The following is a 22,690-nucleotide window of genomic DNA, read 5'->3' on the forward strand; positions in this document are numbered from 1 at the left end:
GCTGGCCTGGTGCGGGCACTGGGTCCAAGGCACAAAATCATCCACGCGTACGCGTCCCTGACGCGTGCGCGCCATTTTTAAATTCTGACCACCCACGCGTACGCGTGGGCGACGCTTACGCGTCACATGGTTTATTCAGTTTTCACGCGTTCGCGTGCCCTGCGCGCGCGTCGCGCCTCGTTTTTAAATGCTTACTTTTTTTCTTCTATCTTTTCTTATTCTTTCTTCCTCCTTTCTTACTTTCTTCTTCTTCATCTCTTTAACTTCTCATCCTTCTTTTCTTTCATTCTATTTTACTTAATTTATTTACATACTTTCATTCATTATATTTTAATTTTGTGCATATTTTTATTTTCTTTTCTACATTTATTATTTTTCTATTGGTGTTAAATTTTCTTATTCAACTGTTGTATCTTTTCTGGTATTATTTTGGTGTTTAGTGACTTATTTTACAATGTTGGGTATTATTATTCATAAGTCAATGCTATTCTTTTATGATACTTGCATTCCATTTGCATTGATACGCACTTATACTATCTTGCATTACCCACACTCTCTCCCCCATTGTTGCAATTTTTGCACTATTGATATGCCATTTGCTTCTACTGTTTTCTCACTTGCATGTTGTAGCTACCATGTAATTGAGACCCTTATTTTTTGGCATTATCCACCATATTTTAAATTGTTTCCTATCTTTATTTTTGGGTTACTTTTCTTCTTTTTCCTCTTCTTTCAGGATGGCCACCAAGGAAGGGAAACAGAAAATATTTACATGGGGCAACAGACAAGTCCATCTGCACAATCTCTAGAAAAAAGTATCAGTTGGAGAAACCCATCCACTTGCACATCTTAGCATGCACCGAGGACGGTGCAATCTTTAAGTGTGGGGAGGTCGATGCCGACTTCCGTGGGTTAGTTGTTTCCTTTCCAACACCAATGTCTTATTTTCTATATTAGTTCATTGTTGCATTTACATGTTTGATTGCATATTTTCTTGATTTTGTGCATATTTTACCACTGCTTGGTTAAAGTAATGAGTTTCTTTTCAAGACCCTTTTTATGGTATTTCACTAATTTAAATTTAAAATTTTTATTGAACTTGTTTGAAGAAATATTATTTTGGAACATGGTTTAGAGCTCGAACACACAAAACCAGTGAGATTTTGAGCCTAATTGATTAGTTGCATTTTATCAACCAATATTTTATTTTTGGTGTGTGTTTTTCTCTCTAAAATTGTGATCTTTGTCTTGCTTAATTCTATATTTCCATGGTTTGATGTATGCATGCACTTACATGATTGAGGCCCTTGTTTCACTAAGCTTACATACCCATATGGCCTTAAGCTTTCATTATCCTTTGCAAACCAATTTGAGCATATTTTACCCCTTTTATTCTTTACTTTAGCACATCATTAACTCTAAGCGAAAAATAATAATGTCCTTAATTTTAATCCTTGGTTAGCTTAGACTAGTGAGAGTGCTTATAAATTAAGTGTGGGGAAAGTGGGTTTGGAAACATTTGGTTTTGGAAATTAAGTATGTTAAACTTCTTTATGAAAATGTGAAAGAAATGTTTAGAACATATTCATGCATTCTTCAATAATTTAATCATATGCATTGAGAAAAAAAAAGAGAAAGAGAGAAAGAAAAGAAAAAGAGCAAATAACAAAAAGGGGACAAAATGCCCCGAAGTAAGTGGTGAAAGCGATGCATATGTACTGTACTTGAAATTAGAATGCATGAATATGTGGAAAACATGGTTAACGGATAGTTAGATGTGGTATTATGATTACATGGATTGTCTAAAGTTAGGTGAAAAGTTTAAGTTAATTAAGGATTCAGATTTTAGTCCGCTTGGCCAAATACAATCCTACCTTGACCCTAACCCCATTACAACCCTTAAAAGACCTCTTGATATATGTATTTGTGCATTAAACTTTTGTTGATTGGTAGAAGAAGAGCAAGCCTTAGAAAGTAAGATTAGTAGAGAATTGAGAGAATCGAACTTTAAACACCTGAGCGATTAGAGTGCATACACTTCCAATGAGGGTTCGATGCTCGATTCCTTGTTCCCAGCTTTCATGAGCTATCTTCTTCTTGCAAGTCTATTTGTACTTCATTTTTATGATTTGAATTAGTGAGATCCAGTTCATATTTATTCTTGAAAGATTTATTTAGTTTTCACCAAGTAGGTAAAGCATTTTGCATTTAGCTGCATCGACATAGATAGGTTGCATTTCCTACATTCTACCATTCCTCTTCACTTTTATAGCTTCTTTTGAGCTTAGCATGAGGACATGCTAATGTTTAAGTGTGGGAAGGTTGATAAACCCCATTTTTAGGGTTTATCCGGTGCTTAATCTAGTGGATTTTATCCATTATTCTCAAACTTATTCATACAATTCGCATGTTTTACGTTTTCCTTCCTGATTTTGTGCTATGATTGAAAACATGCTTCTTTGGCCTTATATTTACTAATATTAAGCATCACTTATTACCATTCGATGCCGTGATATGTATGTTAAGTGATTTCAGGGATTATAGGACAGGAATGGCTTAGAGGATGGAAAGGAAGTATGCAAAAAGTGGAAGGAATACAAGAAACTGAAGGAACTACTAAAGCTGTCCAGCCTGACCTCTTGGTACTAAATCGACCATAACTTAAGTTACAGAGGTCCAATTGAAGTGGTTCTAGTTGCGTTGGAAAGCTAACATCTGGGGCTTCGCAACGATATATAATTTGTCATAGCTGCTTCGAAGATAGGTGACGTGGACGCATGGATCATGCGGACGCGTGACCTGGAAAAAATGCAATCCACGCGAACGTGTGGACGACGCTCCTGCGTGGCTTGGCAGCGACCTCTACGTACCAGAAGGGAGCAATTTTTGGGCTATTTTTGTCCCAGTTTTTAGCCTAGAAAACACAGATTAGAGGCTATAAAGTGGGGGAATCCATTCATTCATTAAAAAAAGACAATTCATACAACATTCAGAAGGGAGAATTTTAGGTTTTAGATGTAGTTTTTAGAGAGAGAGGTTCTATCCTCTCTCTTAGGTTTTAGAATTAGGATTTCTTTTACTTTATGGTTATTACTCCATTCCAGGTTCAATATTCCTTTAATTTATGTTTCTCTTCTACTTTTAGTTACTCTAATGCTTATACTTGTTAATTACTTATGTTGCCAAATTGGCTTATGAATCATTCCATGTTAGATTTGAATATTCTATTTAATATAATTTGAGGTATTTCAGATTTATGATTGTTTTATTCTATTTATGATGCTTTCAATTTAATTTATATTTTTCCCCTTTTGGTTTTTGTTAAGTAATTGGTAACGCTTGAGATATCAGACTCAGCAGTTGATTGAAAAATTGGAATTCTCGTTGATTGATTTGGATCGCTCTAAAGCTAGTCTTTCCACAGGAGTTGACTAGGACTTGAGGATCAAATTGATTGGTCCACTTGACTTTCCTTTATTTAGTAAGGGTTAACTAAGTGGGAGCAATAAACAATTCTCATCAGACCTAAGATGGGATTTCCAGTTCTCATACCTCGCCAAGAGTCTTTATAATTATTAATTTATTTTTCTTGCCATTTAAATTCTTGTTCCCTATTTCAAAAACCCAAAAACATACATTTTCCATAACCAATAATAAATCATACTTCCCTGCAATTCCTTGAGAATACGATCCGAGGTTTGAATACTTCGGTTATAAATTTTATTGGGTTTTGTTACTTGTGACAATCAAACTTTTGTACGAAAGGATTCTCTGTTGGTTTAAAAACTATACTTACAACGCGATTATTTTTTTAAAAATTCTTTACCGGCAATAATATAATCGTCAGTAATCCATAAACAATGGTCCAAATGAAATGGATTACTAAAAATAACTTAGAAGGGACCGACATGACGAAGTCGGCCCAACAAAATCACAAAGTTATAAAAGTAATCCATAAGAGAGATCTGACAAAGATCCAAACAAAATGGATTACTAAAAATAACTTCAGATGGGACCGACCTGATGAAGTCGGCCCAATAAAGCTAAAAAAGTTATAAACAAAGTAATCCATATAGAAAGGACCTGACAAGGCCCAAATGGATTACTAGAAATAACTTCGAGCAGACCGAGACGAAAAAGTCAGCTAACAGAAGGCATGTGCTATAAGGGACTTCAAGTCGGACCCAGAAAGCCATGACCTCAAAAGAATCAAGCTACAAGTATAAAAATACCAAGGCAATCAAAAGAGGTCAAAAAACAAGATTCCAACACCCTGAAGATGCCTGAAAAATATTAAGCAAGCAATCAACAAACAGGAACAAAGTTGCTACAATAAATAAAACCCAAGAGGCCACCTGAAGTCGACCTCAAGAGGCTTGTAAAACTACCTTTGATTTTTCAAAATAAATTTGCTGAAAAAGCAACTAAAAGTATCCAGAAGTCAAAACCACAAACTACAAAATAAAAAGAGTTCAAAGCCCACAGGCCGGGGTACATACAAAACATCAGAAATAATTATAGAGGACCCAAAGACTTCCCAGTAGCAGCATCCTGGGGTGAAGGAGGACGAGTCTGAAGGGGTACCACATCTACCGTCCCATCATCCCGGTTCAGGATCTAGACGTCAGGATCAGACTCAGGTTGACCGACTTCAGCTGCCGGAGTTGAAGAAGGCGGGGCAACAGAGACTTTGGCAGAAGCTGTAGGAGGAGGGTCGACATCATCATCATCATCAGGGTCATCAAGGACAATCTTACCATCTTTCACAATGTTGTCCAAGCTGAAAAGAGTAAGGTCAAGCTCGGGCACAAGAACTCGAACTTGATCCCTCAAATTCTCATAAGAAGCATTTACACTGCCCACAAGATGACCTTGAAGCTCGGCATAGTCAGCTCGGATAGACTCCAAACTCTCCCTGAGACCCATCATCTCCCTGTAAGTTGTGACATAGCTCTCCTTATGCTTCAACACCATATCCTCAGACAACTTAGCAGAAGCCGCCAAGGCAATAGCCCGAGTCTTCTCACCCTCCAACTCTCTTTCCAACTTGGCCACTTTCACCTTGAGCTCCTCCTTCAAACCCTTGATCCGGTCGAACACCGACTTGGCCACCTCCATAAAAGCCTTTGTTGCATGGATAGGAAGATCTTGGGCAGTTCGATATAAAGCTGCTCCCATATGCGCCATCTTAATACTGCTCCGAGTAATAAAATCCAGATGACGAAGAAGAGAAACATTGTTAGTAGGAATGACACCATAGGGACCAATTTGTTGATCAACAAACCCGACAACATTGAAGTTGGGGGCATCCAGGTTGAAGGGCTCAACTGTCATCTGTCTTTTTGGAGGAGGAGCGGCAATAGGAGAAGAGGTAGCAGCAGAAGTCTGGGGAGGATCGATCAAGTGAACCCGAGGGGTAGGAATCATCCTCCTCGGTCCAGGAGAGCTCGGTACCGGTCGCTTTGGCAGGGCATGAGAGGATCCTTCCCCAGCCGCCTTGGCCGAGATGTTTTGGGCAGCTGTAACCTTCCTCACCTTTTTAAAGGATCTCATGGAATCATTATTCTTAGCCATCTCTGAAAAAACAAAATCAACCAAAGAAGCAAGTTACAAACTGGAAAGAAAGGAAGCAAAGTAAAACAGAGCAAAATAAGTTGATCAATACCCAACGTAGTTCAGAAAAGGGAGGGGTCCCCCAAAAATCTCTCGGTATCAAGATGGGGAGGTTCCCCCCAAATATCTTCCAACACATTCGCAAAAGCCTGCTCGACCTCATCAAGCATTTTTCACGAGTATCGAGACACCACAACATTCTTTTGCCAACACAAGGGGAAGGCAAGTTCATTAGTCCTTAAAGTCCCTAAATGACTCGTCATACATAGCAAACACTTTATGTCCTTGGGCAGATCGAAAAGAAATCCAAGAAGCTTTCTTTTTGGAAGAAACCCCGGGCTTAGAAAAATAAAAAGAAAAAGAAAAAGAGTCTGAGAAGGGTTGATGTCTAACTCTTGGCAAAGTAACTGAAAAATCTTGATAAAACCCCAGGAGTTCGGATGAAGCTGGGATGGAGCTACGTTGCACGACCACAACAAATCAGTTTTAAAGGAAGTAAAAGGAAAAGTAATGTTCAGCTGGCTGAAAAAATAGTTATAAGCATAAAATAAAGAACGTTCCCCCTGGGTCAGAGCAGGAAAACAAACCCTTTCATCGGAATCAGGCACTACCAATTCATAGTTCTTTTCCTGATCTCTATTTCTACAAATTTGGTGATGTTTTCTAAGCTCCGCACAGAACTCAGCATTAACCACGGAGACACACATCAACACAAGGGAGTCCAGCCAGTCGGACATACCCTCAGGAACCTTAGAAGACATCTCAACAATATTTTTGCGAGAAGATATGGCCAACTAGTCCTACAGTAAGAAAAAGAAAATGGATTACTAACGAAAGTAGCTCGGGCGAAATCAAAATAGCTCGGACAAACATGATTCAGAGCAATACAAACAGTAAAAGGAAAACCCCAAGACACACACCAAGGTCCAGGGGCATCCTTTGGAGGCAGGAATAGAGTAAGGACTCAGGAAAGAGTCTACAAAGTTACACCCCAACAAAACCCCCAGCAAAGAAAAATAATCCCCCTCCAAAACAAGCGACGACATGAGAAGAAAATCAAAACAAGCCACCAGAAAATCGTTATCTTCTACAAAGTTTATCAGCAAAAAAAATACCAACATGGCAAAAATCATCAAAGGAGTAATCTTTTTGAGGAAGCAAACAGAATTCGTAAGCCTCAGTAACATCATGCAGTTCATATCAAAGAACACAAACTAGAAAGCAATAAATGGCATGCAGAAACCCTAAATGCAGAAGGACCATTTCAAAATCACAAGATACTCCCAGAGCAGTAACAAGAAGATGCACGACGATACAAAAGGTTCAAACTTTCCAACACAAATTCAAGCAAGATCAAAACTTTACCAAGAATAGAACAATGCAAGCACAAAAGAAGAACGATGAAAGAAGTAAAAGAAAGAAGAACCAACTTGAATGAGGAGGAAGTGCCGAAAAAAGTTGAAGGTGAAGAGGCAAAAATCCGGAAATACCTTTCGAGCAAAGGAAGCTCCAGTAACCACCAATGACGCCACGAAAAGAAGTGTGAAAAAAGGGCTCAGGCAAAAGACAGAAAAACAAAGAAGGGTGGAGTTACAGTGAGCAAAAGAGAAGAAGAAACGGAAAGCCAAATCTTTAAGAAAACTAAATTCAAAATGAAGAAAGGGGAAAATAGCAAAGAGAAGAATTAATGGGTTATTAAACCCTCGCACGTTCCCAAGGCAAAAAGACTCGCGTTTCAAAAGAATAAAGGAACGTTTGTTTCAAAAAATTAAAAGAAAAAAAATGCTCTATATTCAAAGGAAAACTTTACAAAAAAGAAAGTCGACAAATGCTCGAGCTCGGCTTCACCAGAGAAAAGTTCTAAATCTAAGGGCTCAACCTCAAAAGGAAGACCGTACTCGAGCAGGGGCACTGTTCACACCCTGGGTCGTGATGTCTGACCCGGATGATCAATGACAAAGCGACCGACCTGTCCAAGTCTGGAATCCCCGATCACTTTTTAAAGAGATCGGCCAAATCAACAATAGAGGCCCAAATAAAGGAACTCGACCTAAATCCAAAGGCAGCCAAAGCCTAGAAAGATAAAGGCAGTTTCCCTTGAAGATAAGATGACTTCACTCAAAGATAAGATAAGATAACTTATCTTATCTCCAGAAATGTCACTCCACACTACTATAAATACACTGGAGCACCCAGGTATAACTCATACTCTGATTCTACTAAAACCCTGCTTAATACCCTTGCTAACTTAAGCATCGGAGTCCCTTGCAGGTACCACCCTCCTTCGGTGACGAAGGATCAGCACTGCCACCAAGTCCAACAAGTCGGACACGGCGGCTCCGGCCACCATCATCAAGTCGGACACAACAGCGCCGACCGGTACAAAAGATCTCGTCCGAGATCAACCTATAGTTTCAGGTAACCCTCGGAACACCAAGCATGCAGAAATCATCAAAAAAGATGCAACCTTTTTTTCAAATTCACAGTCAATTACTCCAAAATACAAACAGAAGAAGATCTACGCATAAAGAAATCAAGTAAAAGGGGCAGAAACAAGCAACAAATCAAAGAAACCCATCAAAGCGCGCAGGCACAACGACGCAGACAAGATTCAAACTTTCCAAATCCAAACAAAGATCAAAACTTTATTCATCCCCAAACAAAAACAAGCAATAAAAATAACTACGTGAAAAGTAAAAGAGAGAGAGAAGATGAAAAGCCAACCTGCAATGGAGAGGAGATGATAAAACAATGACGAAAACGACGCCAACAATCGCCTTTGCAGGTGAGGAAGAAAAAGACACAAAGGCCCAGAAACAGAAAGGTAAGGAGAAGGGCAAAGTTGCAGTAAGCAAAGAGAAGAGAAACTAAGGGAAAAGGCTTTGAAATTCAAATGAAGATACAAAGAGGGAAATTAAAGGAAAACGGCGAAGAGTTAAAGAGTATTTAAACTTGCATACGTTTCCAAGGGAACGCAAAATGCGCTTTGCAATTAAAAAGGAGTGAGACAAAATGCTCTGCATTCAAAAACCCATGAGGAGCTCTACAAAACGGGATCGACAGAACAAAAATGCTCGAGCTCGACTTCCCCAAAAGGGGTCAAAGTCTAGCAAAGACACGACCTCGAAAGAAAGACCGAGCTCAAGCAGGGGCACTGTTCATGCTTGGGGTCGAGCTGTATGACCCGGGCTGATTGAAGACAAGTCGACTGACCTCTTCAGGTCAGGATTACCTGACCTCCTCCCAAGGAATTCGGCCAAATCGCCAGGAGAGCCCAAAGTAGGCCCAAATAAACGAGCACAGCCCAAATTCAAAGGCGGCAAAGCCTAGAAAGATAAGGCAGATCCCTAGAAGATAAGATGACTTCACTTAAAGTTAAGATAAGATAAGATAACTATCTTATCTCCAGAAAGGTCACTCTACACTACTATAAATACACCGGAGCACCCAGGTATAACTCATACTCTAATTCTACTAAAAACCTGCTTAAAGCCCATGCTAACTTAAGCATCGGAGTCTCTTGCAGGTACCACCACCCTCCAGTGACCAAGGATCAGCAGCATCTATAGCTCCACCAGATCCAACAAGTTGGACACGATAGCTCCAACTACCATCGCAGATCTCATCCGAGATCGACCTTCAGTTTCAGTTAACCCTCGGAACAATCCTCCTGATCAAAGTCTTAGTTTTTGCAGATTTATTGGTAGATTGAGGTTATAACTTTGAAAACTTTTTGTAGCTTTGATGATAAACTGTTACTAGGAAAGGTTGTAACCTTGGTGTTTTTTGTTGGTGATGATGACTTTCTTGCTGTTTTGCGTGGAGTGTCATTGCCAGAGAAGGATTGTATTTTCTTGTTGAGAGATGTTAGGGGATAGACTGTCGATTTCTTTCTTTTTGGATTCTTGCCTTGTTACTGCCTCCAAAGGGTGCCTGTTCTGAGGGTTACCTGAAACTGTAGGTCGATCTCGGACGAGATCTTCTGTGTTGATCGGAGATGACGTGTCCAGCTTTGAGTGGAGGCCGGAGCTATCGTATCCGACTTGTTGAGCTTGGCTGCACTACTGATCCTTCATCACCGGAGGGTGGGGGTACCTACAAGGGACTCCGATGCTTAAGTTAGCAAGGGTATTAACCATGTTTTTAGTAGAATTAGAGTATGAGTTATACTTGGGTGCTCCAGTGTATTTATAATGGTGTGGATTGACCTTTTTAGATAAGATAAGTTAGTTATCTTATCTTATCTTTATCTTTGAGTGGGGTCATCTTATCTTCAAGGGAACTGCCCTTATCTCTATAGGCTTGGGCTGCCTTTGGATTTGGGTTGTGTTCCTCTATTTGGGCCCTTTACTGGGCTTTCCTGACAATTTGGCTGAGCTTTTTGAGAAGAGGTCGGATAGTCTAACCTGAAGAGGTCGGCCACCTTGTCGGTAAACATCCCGGGTCGGATAGCCTTGGGAATACGTGAGGGTTTAATACCCTCATTAATTGGTTTTTAATTGCCCCGTTTCCCTTGGCATCTCTATTTTGACTTTCACACTCAGAAAAAATGGTTTCTCTTCTCCGTAACTTCCCTTTTCTTTCTCTCTTTCTGTTTTCTGAAGTTTGCAGTTTTCGCATTTCTTCCCTGCGACATATTCTTGGCGATTAGTGTTTTCTTTACTGTGAAAGGGCGACTCCGGATTCCATCTTCTTCGAAGCTTCTTCCTTTGTTCAGGTTGGTTCTTCTTTTTATTGTTCTCATCATTTTTTCTGGTAAAGCTTTGATTCTGACTGAATGTATGTTGGAAAGTTTGAACCTTTTTGTTCGTTACTGTGGTATATTTTTTCTGGCTTCCTTTTCGTCTTTATGCATACTCCTGGTATTTCTGTTGAGGCTTTTTAGGGCTTTGTATGTTTTGTTGTTGCTTCTAGTTGTTCTTTAATGCTTCAGTTTTGTGAACTGCACTTGTTTGCTTCTGAAAAGATTGCCCCTTGATTTTGCCCTGTTGATAGCTTTCCTTGCTACTGAACTTTGTAGAAGATAACGATGCTTATTTTGATTTTCTTTGTTTGTTTGGGGGGATTTTATTTCTCTGAAAAAGGATTGCGTCTTTGATGATTTCTTCTTGATACATTTTGTTGCTTGGTAGCTTTGTTTGTTAATCAAACTGGGATGGTGAGTCTGGGAGGTAGTTTATTTTGATGGTTTTATTTGATTTGTGGCTTGTAGTCTTCTTTTCAAAGTGTCGCTTTAGTTGCAGAACAAAAAATGGTTTATTGTTTTCCTGTTATGATGTATCGAGATGTGAGCTTGTAGGTTTTCCTGAATCCTTGTCCTGTTAACTGCCTCCAAAGAATGCCCCTGGATCTTTTTGATGTGAGTCCTGGGGTTTCCTTTTGTTACTTGTACTGCACTGGGTTATGTTGGCCGAGTTGTTTTGGTTTCGTCCGAGATATTTTTTAGTAATCCAATCTTCTTTTCTTGTTTGTAGGACTAGTTGGCCATGTTTTCTCGCAAAACTATTGTTGAGGCATCTTCTAAGGTTCCTGAGGGGATGTCTGATTGGTTGGACTCCTTTGTGTTGCTGTGTGTTTCTTTAGCCAATTTTGAATTTTGCATAGAGCTTAGAAAACATCACCAAATTTGTACCAGTGGAGATCAGGAGAACAATTACGAGTTGGTAGCACCTGATTCTGACGATAGGGTTTGCTTCCCTGTCCTGACTCAGGGGGAGCGTCCCTTTTTCTATGCATATGATTTCTTTTTTAGCCAAATGAACATCACCCTTCCCTTTACTTCTTTTGAAACTGACCTGTTACGGTCCTGTAATGTTGCCCCCTCTCAGCTTCATCCAAATTCTTCGGGTTTTATCAAGATTTTTCAGTTGGTTTGTCGAGAATTTGTTGTTACTCCTTCTCAAACTCTCTTTTTGTATCTTTTTATGTTGACCAAGCCTGAAACTACCAAGAAGAAGGCTTCTTGGATTTCTTTTAGGTCTACCCAGGGGCACAAGGTTTTTTCTATGTATGATGAATCTTTTCGGGATTTTAAGAATTACTTCTTTAAGGTCTGGGCTGTTGAAGGAGCTCGGCCTTTCTTTTTGGATGAGAATAACGAACCCCGCTTTCCTTTAGAGTGGCAGAAGAACGTAGTGGTATCCCGGTACACCTGGGAGATGTTGGACGAGGTCGAGCAGGTCTTTGTAAATGTCTTGGAGGATATTTGGGGGGAGCCTCCCCATCTTGATACCAAGAAGTTCTTGGGGTATCCTTCCCTTATCCGAACTGAGCTTGGTATATCTTGTGTATCTTTATTTTTGCTTTGCTTTCTTCCTTTTCTAGTCTGTAACATGCTCTTGTGGTTGATTTCTATTTTTCAGAGATGGCAAAAAACAACGACTCTATGAAGGCCTTTAAGAAGGTGAGGAAGGCTACGGCGGCTTTAAACGTCTCGGCCAAGGTGGATGGGGAAGGGTCCTCTCAGGTTCCGCCGAAGCCATCTGTGCCGAGCTCGCTGATGCCAAGGCATCTTAGGCTAGTTTCACTAGTATTTTTCTGTTAAGTTTTAGTGGTTTTATGCATTTTCTTGAGCTTAAAGTAACCAAGAATGGTTAAAAGAATAACAAAGCAATGAACCATCCAAACAATATGATTTTGATGCAAATTCCATGAGTTTTTAGTTATATTACTTGAATACTATGAATGGAAGATTTCTCATGAAATTTTGCAAGACTTTGATGCAATTGTTTGGATGATTTCAGGGAAGAAGAGGCTAAGCAAGGAAGCAACAAAATCAATAAAGGAAGCTTGAATATCACATGTGGAGTTTAAGTTCCAGTTTAAGCCTAAACTGGAGCTTAAACGCCAGAATCATGAAGGCTAAGAAATGCTGGAATTGAAGTTTAACCTCCAGTTTAACCTTAAACTGGAGGTTAAACGCCAGAAGTGAGAAGGATACCAAGGGGGGCAGTTCCACGTTTAACCTCCAGTTTAACCTTAAACTGGAGGTTAAACGCCAGAAGTGGGAAGTGCACCAGGGAGCCATTCCACGTTTAAGCTCCAGTTTGACCTTAAACTGGAGCTTAAAGGTGTTCGACCAAGAACTCTCCTCCAGGGCTGCCTTTCCCCCCTTCCACGTTTAAGCTCCAGTTTAACCTTAAACTGGAGCTTAAACGTGTTCGACACCTCCAGGGCTACCTTTCTCAGCTTCCACGTTTAAGCTCCAGTTTAACCTTAAACTGGAGCTTAAACGTGTTCGACCTCCAGGATGGCTTCCTCCTCTTCCACGTTTAAGCTCCAGTTTAACCTTAAACTGGAGCTTAAACGTGTTCGACCTCCAGGGCTGCCCTTCCTATCTCCACGTTTAAGCTTCAGTTTAACCTTAAACTAAAGCTTAAACGTGTTCGACTACATGACTCTCCAGGGCTGCCTTCTTCCATTTCCACGTTAAAGCTTCAGTTTAACCTTAAACTGAAGCTTAAACGTGCTTCTACAAAAGGCTTCACTGGAAGTGTCTGGCGTTTAAGCTGCAGTTTAAGCTTAAACTGCAACTTAAACGCCACTCTTGGAAAAGGTTTCTGGGCCAAAAATATTGCGGTTTAAGTTAGTCTTTGAGCACAAACATTAACTTAAACTTACTCTGGCATGAAACCCAATTGAATATCATGGTTTATGGGATTGGGCCTGAAGAATTGATGAGTCTGAAATTTCAATTTGTTGAGTCATGTATTATTATTTGATTATCACTAAGATGGCTCAATGAATGTTACAGAATTTGGATCAGCAGCCTCATCAAGATTATGGATCATAAACCCAAAGCAAAAGGAAAGCAGGGAGAGGCCTCAAAGCCCAAGAAACACAACAGAAGCTCAATATAGAAAGTGTATAAATAGGATAGAATTTAAGTTAGGGAGGACTTTTACCTTCACTTTTAGCTAGTTTTCATATCTTTGTAATTGAATTCAGAGCTATGACTCACTAAACCCCCTTTCATTGGGTTAGGGAGCTCTATTGTAATTCAATGAATCAATAAGAGTTTATCTTCTTCTTCAATCTTTTCTCTTGGATTTTGTTAGAAAGCTTCTCGATCTAATTCCATTGGGTAGTTGTCTTGGGAAAGAAACTACCCATAATTGGAATCCTTCGGAACCTTGGGAAAGGAATGGAGGATTCATGCTAGAGAAGCTTTCTCACAATGAATTGGATTGGGATTTGGATGGATATTGTGACATGTAATCCTACCAAATTGTGGTTCATGAAACTGTGTGGTATAATCAGTGATCGAGCATCATCTCTTCTTATGAACATTTAAACCAAGGGATTGGGAATTTGTTCATTTTTAGAGAGAATTGGTGAGCCAAGGGATTGGGATCCAATCATATAAGATTGCCAAGCAAAATTCAATGAACGCATTGCTTGAGGAAGAGATAAACATGTTTTGATTCGGAGATCTCAATATCTCCTATAACCCAATGAATTCCCCAATTCTGATTTCCATCTTCTCTTTACATTCTGCAACTCAATTCATGCAATCACCCCCATTCCCTTTTAATTTCAGCAATTTAGTTTCTGCTCTTTAATTCATGCAATTTAAGATTCCGCCATTTCAATTTCTTGTCATTTACTTTTCCCGCCAATTTTACATTCCGCAATTCTCATCTCAATCTTGATTCCGCTCAACTAGAACACACTTCTAATCCGAATTGCTCACTCAACCAATCCTTGTGGGATTCGACCTCACTCTATTGTGAGTTTTTACTTGACGATAACCGGTGCACTTGCCGGAAGGAATTTTGCCGATCGTGCAATTTCCTAAATCGTAGCATAACAAGTTTATGCGCATCAAGTTTATGGCGCCGTTGCCGGGGATTGGTTTTCGATTGACAATTCTCAAATTGGAAGTTAACTAGATTGAGCATTTTTTTTCTGTTTTGAATAATTCAGTACAAGTTATTTGTTGAATTTTAATTTCTGCACTCGGTTACATGCTTTCTTTCTTTATGCCTTTAAATTCAAGCAACTAACTCACTGACTCACTAACTGTTTGAATTAATTCCTCAATTGCTCTAACCATACTCTTCCATTAACCAAGAGTATTTCACTTGTTTGTTGCCTGTGCTGTGTTCTTGTATGACAGGTAGGAGAGGAGAGACATCAACTCCTCCATATACCGAACCAGAGAGGATCCTTCATAGACTTAGAAGGGAAGCAAGAGGGAAGAGAGTAGTGGGAGAAGAGGAATCTGAAGGAGAATCTGAGGACAATTTTGAGGAAGCTTTAGATCTCAACATGGATAGAGAAGTTCACAACCATGAGAGAGCTGATGGAAACAATGCCATTCCTGAGAGGAGGGTTCTTAGTTCATACATAAACCCAACCTCTGGGAATTGTGGTAGCAGCATCCAGAAACCACCCATTCAGGCCAACAATTTCGAGCTCAAACCACAGCTAATATCACTTGTGGAAAATCATTGTTCATTTGGTGGAAGTGCTAATGAAGATCCCAACCAACATCTCACAAAATTCCTGAGAATTTGTGACACTGTGAAGTCCAATGGAGTCCAGGAAGATGCCTATAAACTGCTTTTGTTCCCATTCTCACTTAGGGACAAAGCAGCTAAGTGGCTGGAATCATTCCCAAGGGGGAGTCTAACAACACGGGATGAGGTGGAAAGCAAGTTTCTGGCACGTTTCTACCCCCCACAAAAGGTCAATAGGCTTCGATCTGAGGTTCAAACTTTTAGACAACAAGATGGTGAAACTCTCTACGAGGCATGGGAGAGATTCAAGGATTTGACAAGGAAATGCCCACCAGACATGTTCCATGATTGGGTGCAATTGCATATTTTCTATGATGGACTCTCTTATGAATCAAGGAAGGCTGTAGACCATTCATCAGGAGGTTCATTGAACAGGAAAAAGACTGTGGAAGAGGCCATTGAAGTGATTGAGACAGTGGCTGAGAATGAGTACTACTATGCATCAGAAAGGCACAACACTAAGGGAGTCATGGAGCTGAACCATGTTGATACAATTCTAGCCCAAAACAAGGTGTTTGCCAAGCAACTAGCAGAGCTTACCAGGCAATTAGAAACAAATCAAGTGGCTGCAATACACACACAAGATCAAGAGGAAGTAAGCATTGAAGGAGGTGATTGGGAAGAGGCCAACTATGTGGGAAACCAACAAAGGCAATCATATGATCCACACTCCAACACTTACAACCCAGGATGGAAAAATCACCCAAACTTTGGGTGGGGGAACCAACAAACCCAACCACAAAACCACAAACCTTACAACCACAACCAACATAACAATTCCACATACCAAAACTCCAACCTAAGATCATACCAAGCCACACAAAACACTTACTCCCAACCATCATATCATGGCCAAAATAATCAACCTACCCAACCTAATCCGAACCAACAATTTCAAGATCAATTAAACCGGATAGAAGGAATGCTTGCAACCATGAGTCAAGACATAACCGAATTGAAAGCTTTTAAGGAAGAAGTAAATTCTAACCTGCAAAACCAAGGAGCTGCCATCCAGAAGCTAGAAAATCAAATTTTGTATTTGTCTAAGCAAAACCCTGGGACAAGCGTTTCTCATGCTGCCAAGGCTAATGCAAGGGAAGAATGTAAGGCCATAACCCTCAGAAGTGGAAAGAATCTAAAGGAGATATCAAAGGAAACCACAGAGGATGAAGCAAGGGAACATGTGAGAGACAAGGAACAAGGACAATCTTTTACACCATCCGCAACAAAAGAAAAAGAAAAAGAGGTCCTGAAGCCTTATACACCTAAAGCACCATATCCTCAATGTTTGATGAAAAGTGAAAAGGATGGCCAATTCTCCAGGTTCTTGGAGATTTTCAAGAAGCTTCAAATCAATATTCCGTTTGCTGAGGCAATAGAGCAAATGCCACTCTATGCAAAATTCTTAAAAGAATTAATGACCAAGAAAAGAAGCTGGAGAAACGAGGAAACTGTGTTGTTAATTGAAGAATGCAGTGCCATCATCCAGCACAAATTGCCTCAGAAATTGAAGGATCCAGGCAGTTTCCAAATCCCCTGCATCATAGGAGAAGTCATGGTGGAGAAGGCCTTGTGTGACTTAGGGGCCAGTATCAATTTGATGTCTCTAACAATGATGAGAAGAATGAAGATTGAGGAAGCTAAACCAACAAGAATGGCCCTCCAATTAGCAGATCGAACTTTTAAATTCCCTCATGGGATAGTTGAGGATTTGTTGGTGAAAGTGGGAGATTTTATATTTCCTGCTGATTTTGTGGTGTTAGATATGGAGGAAGAAGCCAAAGCTTCAATAATTCTGGGAAGACCCTTCCTAGCTACTGCTGGAGCCATCATAGATGTACAAAAGGGTGAACTCACTCTTAGACTACATGATGAGAAATTGGTGTTTAATGTATTCAAGGCAATGAGCTATCCATCAGAATCACTAAGGGAATGCATGAGGGTTGATGTAGTGGACATTGCAGTACAAGAAACTTTTGAGGAAACAATAAAGGAAGTGGCAGAGGAGGAGTTCACCAAGGATATTGAAGTTAGTGATATCAAGGGTGCTGAAACAACCATGCTAAGCATGCCAGAGAGAGTGAAAGAAGAGAAGGAAGCACCAAAACCTGAGCTCAAAGCATTGCCCCCTAATCTCAAGTATGCATACTTGGGTAGTGATGAGAGTCACCCTGTTATCATTAGCTCTGCCCTGAGCCAAGAACAGGAAGAAGAATTGATCAAGGTGCTGCAAACTCATCAAGATGCCATTGGATGGACCCTAGCTGATTTGAAGGGGATAAGTTCATCCATATGCATGCATAAAATCTTGTTAGAAGAGGATGCTAGACCCTCCATTCAAGCTCAGAGAAGATTGAATCCCGTCATGAAAGAAGTGGTACAAAAGGAAGTCATGAAGTTATGGCAGGCAGGGGTAATCTACCCCATTTCTGATAGCCCATGGGTTAGTCCCATCCATGTAGTTCCCAAGAAAGGTGGCATAACTGTGGTGCCAAATGAGAAGAACGAACTCATACCCACAAGAACCGTCACTGGGTGGAGGATGTGCATAGACTACAGGAAGCTCAATGAAGCCACCAGAAAGGATCATTTCCCACTCCCATTCATGGATCAGATGCTTGAAAGGCTTGCCGGACATGCTTACTATTGCTTCTTGGATGGATATTCAGGCTACAACCAAATAGTAGTTGATCCTAGTGATCAAGAGAAAACATCATTTGTTTGTCCATATGGAGTTTTTGCTTATAGACGCATGCCCTTTGGATTGTGCAATGCACCTGCCACTTTCCAAAGATGCATGCTGTCCATCTTTTCGGACATGATTGAAAAATTTATTGAGGTCTTCATGGACGATTTTTCTGTGTTTGGAGATTCTTTTCCCAGCTGCCTACACCACCTTGCCTTGGTGCTTAAGAGGTGCCAAGAGACTAACCTAGTATTAAACTGGGAAAAATGTCATTTCATGGTCACAGAAGGAATAGTCCTTGGCCACAAAATCTCTAATAGAGGCATGGAGGTGGACAGAGCTAAGGTGGAAATCATTGAAAAACTACCTCCACCAAGTAATGTCAAGGCAATTAGGAGTTTTTTGGGACACGCTGGGTTTTACAGAAGGTTTATTAGAGACTTTTCTAAAATAGCCAAACCTTTGAGTAACTTGCTTGTCTCTGATACACCCTTTGTATTTGATAAAAATTGCATGCTAGCCTATGAACTTTTGAAGCAAAAACTTTCCTCTGCACCTATCATTGCCCCACCGGATTGGAATTTACCTTTTGAACTGATGTGTGATGCATCAGACCTTGCTATTGGGGCAGTGTTAGGACAAAGGAAAGACAATTTGGTACATGTGATTTATTATGCCAGTAAAGTCTTGAATGCTAACCAAAGGAATTACACAACCACTGAAAAAGAACTCTTAGCAATAGTCTTTGCATTTGACAAATTTAGATCCTATCTCATTGGATCTAAAGTCATTGTCTTCACTGATCATTCAGCTTTAAAATACTTACTTGCTAAACAAGAATCCAAACCAAGACTTATTAGATGGGTTCTTTTGTTACAGGAATTTGACATTGAAATCAAAGACAAGAAGGGTGTAGAGAACAAGGTGGCAGACCATTTATCAAGGATACCATGTGAAGAAGGAAGAGCACAAAGCACACATATAAATGAGTGCTTCCCTGATGAACAACTCATGGTAATTCACAAAGCACCCTGGTTTGCAGACATAGCAAACTTCAAGGCCACTGGGAGTTGGCCGTTGGAATTTAACAAGCATCAAAGGAAGAAATTGGTAAATGATGCCAAATACTTCATCTGGGACGAACCATACTTGTTCAAAAAATGTTCCGATGGCATACTCAGAAGATGCATATCAGAGGAAGAAGGAAGGGAAGTCTTATGGGACTGCCATGGCTCCACTTATGGAGGACATTTTGCAGGAGAAAGAACAGCAGCTAAGGTGTTGCAGTGTGGTTTTTATTGGCCCACTATCTTCAAAGATGCAAAGGAACTAGTGAAGCACTGCCATGAATGCCAGAAAGCGGGGAACCTGCCAAGAAGAAATGAAATGCCACAACAATTCATTCTGGAACTTGAATTGTTTGATGTATGGGGGATAGATTTCATGGGACCTTTTCCCTCCTCATACTCAAATAATTACATTCTTGTGGCAGTAGACTATGTCTCCAAATGGGTTGAAGCAATAGCAACTCCAACCAATGATAATAAGGTAGTCATGAACTTCCTCAGAAAACACATTTTTTGCCGTGTTGGAGTTCCAAGAGCAATCATCAGTGATGGAGGAAGCCACTTCTGCAACAAACCATTAGAGGCATTGCTTCTAAAATATGGAGTCAAACACAAGGTAGCCACACCATACCATCCACAAACAAGTGGGCAAGCCGAAATATCTAACAGAGAACTCAAAAGGATCCTGGAAAAGACTGTGGGAACTTCAAGGAAGGACTGGTCGATTAAGCTAGATGATGCTCTTTGGGCATATAGGACAGCTTTCAAAACACCAATTGGAATGTCTCCTTACCAACTAGTATACGGAAAAGCTTGCCATTTGCCACTGGAGTTGGAGCACAAGGCATACTGGGCCTTGAAACTTTTGAACTTGGACAGCAAAGCTGCTGGAGAAAGAAGGATGTTGCAAATTCAAGAGTTGGAAGAATTCAGAGCTGAAGCTTATGAGAATGCCAAAATTTACAAAGAAAGAGCAAAGAAGAAGCATGACAGCAACATAGCCCCAAGGAAATTTAAAGAAGGACAAAAAGTATTGCTCTACAATTCTAAGCTGAAGCTATTTCCAGGGAAGCTAAAATCAAGGTGGTCTGGACCATTCCTTGTCACCAAGGTCTCCAAATATGGACAAGTAGAAATCATGGAAGAAAAGTCACAACGAACCTTCATTGTGAATGGTCAAAGACTCAAACATTACTTGGGAGATGTGGAGGAGAAGGACAAGGTTAAATATCACCTCAACTGAGGAAGGTGACCGTCAAGCTAATGACGTTAAAGAAGCGCTTGTTGGGAGGCAACCCAACCTGAGGTAATACCTTTTGCTGTTTCTTTTATGTGTTTCAATAAAAAGGGTGAAGTAGTTCTGTGCATTGCAAAGAAATAAGTTTGGTGTTTTCACACCAAACAATGGATTCGTAGATCAATAATTCAAAGGAGAATGTGTGACTCTAAGTTTGGTGTTCCACCATAAAGATCAACTGAACACAACAACCTTTGAATTATGTGAATGAAACAACAATTCTAAGCAGTCACAGAAATGCTTAAAACCCTTAGCAGCAACTTCATTCCAAAGAGAACTCAAGGATCCAAAGAACAGAGAAGTAAGTGGGAGACTAAGTTTGGTGTTCACACACCAACTTAAGACTCAGATACGTACCCACACATAGTTGAGCTAACCACTCAAGTGCTTGAGAAGCAAGCAACTTCATCACTCTTTGTAGGAAAGGAAACAAGGATCTTAAAGCATGAAGCAACAATTAGGAAAAGAAGGAGAAAGCAAATTGTTTCTTGGCAACAAAGAGAAAACAAGGAATTTCACAAGGTGGTATTGTTCCGTGATAATTCTTTAAAAAGAGCAAACAAAAGCATGCTTGTTCTGGTTTAATCTGTGAATGTTGAATCTTTCTGGAATGAGAAGTTTTTAGTATGAGTGTCTGTTTATTGCTTTGAATAAAGTGAATGCCTAGATGTTTGGATATAACTTCACCTTCTTAAACAAGTGCTTGCCATGCTTGTTCTGTTTCCAAAAATAAAAGAAAAGTTTGAACAAAAGTAACTTGGCTAAATTAGTGACAAATCAAGTAGAATTAAGTGGTGGTATGCATGCTTGATTGTTTAGTCAGATCACTGGAATTAGAGTGTAAAATTATCATTTTTTGTGTAGAAATTGAAAACTGTCTATGGATCTTGATGAATAAATGTCTTTGGCCATGAAAAAGAAAGAAAAAGAAGAAGAAAAAGCCACTAAAATAAGGGCAACCAAAAAGCAAGAAAATTGAGAAAATAAGCTAGGCACCAATGGTTCGAACTTCTGAGACAAATGCCTGTGGTGTTTATGTATTAAGGATATGCTTGGATGAATAGGTTCTGAGGAGTGTTTCAACACTTGGTAACTTGGGTTAACTAACCCGGGATTATCAACCAAAAGTCCATTATCAAGAGCAACCTAAATACAAAACATTTAGTCACACAAAGAGGTGCTGGGCACCAATGTCTCAAGAAGAAATGTGAACTAAAATGCCTAAAGTGGATATGTGTAGTGCACTGATAAGAAAAAGAAAATGCCAAAGGCTTGTGCAACACATGACACTAAGCAAACAAGGAGCAAAGGAGCTCTAAGAAAAAGAAAAGAAAAACAAAGAAGAGAAAAGTGCCAAGGACATAAGAATAACAAGAGGCCATAGCAGTGTTTGATGGATGCAATGAAAAAGTGATAATCTTACCTGATAAGAATGAAAAAGTGATGCTGCAACTTTCTGCATAAAACCCTTCTGAGGAACTTCAAATGCTTGCTTATATAGCCAATGTAATTGCTTTCTGTTTCATACTTTCTTCTTAAATAACTCAGGACTTGCTTAGGGACAAGCAAGTATTAAGTTTGGTGTTGTGATGCCAAGGCATCTTAGGCTAGTTTCACTAGTATTTTTCTGTTAAGTTTTAGTGGTTTTATGCATTTTCTTGAGCTTAAAGTAACCAAGAATGGTTAAAAGAATAACAAAGCAATGAACCATCCAAACAATATGATTTTGATGCAAATTCCATGAGTTTTTATGTTATATTACTTGAATACTATGAATGGAAGATTTCTCATGAAATTTTGCAAGACTTTGATGCAATTGTTTGGATGATTTCAGGGAAGAAGAGGCTAAGCAAGGAAGCAACAAAATCAATAAAGGAAGCTTGAATATCACATGTGGAGTTTAAGTTCCAGTTTAAGCCTAAACTGGAGCTTAAACGCCAGAATCATGAAGGCTAAGAAATGCTGGAATTGAAGTTTAACCTCCAGTTTAACCTTAAACTGGAGGTTAAATGCCAGAAGTGAGAAGGATACCAAGGGGGGCAGTTCCACGTTTAACCTCCAGTTTAACCTTAAACTGGAGGTTAAACGCCAGAAGTGGGAAGTGCACCAGGGAGCCATTCCACGTTTAAGCTCCAGTTTGACCTTAAACTGGAGCTTAAACGTGTTCGACCAAGAACTCTCCTCCAGGGCTGCCTTTCCCCCCTTCCACGTTTAAGCTCCAGTTTAACCTTAAACTGGAGCTTAAACGTGTTCGACACCTCCAGGGCTACCTTTCTCAGCTTCCACGTTTAAGCTCCAGTTTAACCTTAAACTGGAGCTTAAACGTGTTCGACCTCCAGGATGGCTTCCTCCTCTTCCACGTTTAAGCTCCAGTTTAACCTTAAACTAGAGCTTAAACGTGTTCGACCTCCAGGGCTGCCCTTCCTATCTCCACGTTTAAGCTTCAGTTTAACCTTAAACTGAAGCTTAAACGTGTTCGACTACATGACTCTCCAGGGCTGCCTTC

General features: G+C 40.0%; 1 non-coding gene across 1 annotated transcript; it reads right to left on the reverse strand.

Moving 5' to 3' along the window:
• Positions 1-15,309: 15,309 nt before the first annotated feature.
• On the reverse strand, positions 15,310-15,413 carry LOC112768790 (small nucleolar RNA R71). The gene has a single exon (XR_003186179.1). It is a non-coding gene; the product is annotated as a small nucleolar RNA R71 (small nucleolar RNA).
• Positions 15,414-22,690: the final 7,277 nt, after the last annotated feature.

The sequence above is a fragment of the Arachis hypogaea genome, chromosome 17 (genome assembly GCF_003086295.3).
Source record: "Arachis hypogaea cultivar Tifrunner chromosome 17, arahy.Tifrunner.gnm2.J5K5, whole genome shotgun sequence".
NCBI classification, from domain to species: domain Eukaryota; kingdom Viridiplantae; phylum Streptophyta; class Magnoliopsida; order Fabales; family Fabaceae; genus Arachis; species Arachis hypogaea.